Below are 610 nucleotides of genomic sequence, written 5' to 3'. Positions count from 1 at the left end.
CCGCGTTTCGTTCAGCGGTGTTTTGGAAGACTTTGCGAAGGACTAGATCTCCCTGATTAAATCTGCGATTCCGTACGTTGGAATTGTAGTACTTTGCCGCTGCGTGTTGGTAATTTTGAATTCGGATGAACGCTCGATCTCGGCGCTCGTTAATGAGATCGAGATCGTCGAGGAGCATTGCGTTGTTGGCTCCTCTCGTTCGGGAAGTAATCTTCTTCGAACACCGGGGAATTCTACTTCTGCAGGAATCACGCATTCCGTTCCGTACACCATAGCGAAAGGGGTTTCTCCTGTTGCTCGCCTCGGGGTGGTACGGTGGGACGAGAGGACTACCTCGAGTTCGTCGGCCCACCTGCCTTTTTTGGCCTCTAGGCGTTTCTTCAGTCCGCCGAGAATGGTTTTATTAATCGTTTCAGCTTGTCCGTTACACTGCGGATATCTGGGCGTTGATTTGTTAAGCCTCGAACCGGGTGGAGATAAACTGAAATCCGTTATCGGTTACGATTTCGTAAGGAACTCCATGCCTACAGATGATGTTTCTCCATACGAAACTTTCGACTTGGACATCTTTTATACTTGCGTACGAATCTGCCTCTACCCATTTTGAAAA

The sequence above is a fragment of the Brassica oleracea genome, chromosome C1, assembly GCF_000695525.1.
Source record: "Brassica oleracea var. oleracea cultivar TO1000 chromosome C1, BOL, whole genome shotgun sequence".
In the NCBI taxonomy this organism is placed as follows: Eukaryota; Viridiplantae; Streptophyta; class Magnoliopsida; order Brassicales; family Brassicaceae; genus Brassica; species Brassica oleracea.
Note: the sequence above shows the minus strand (reverse complement) of the source record.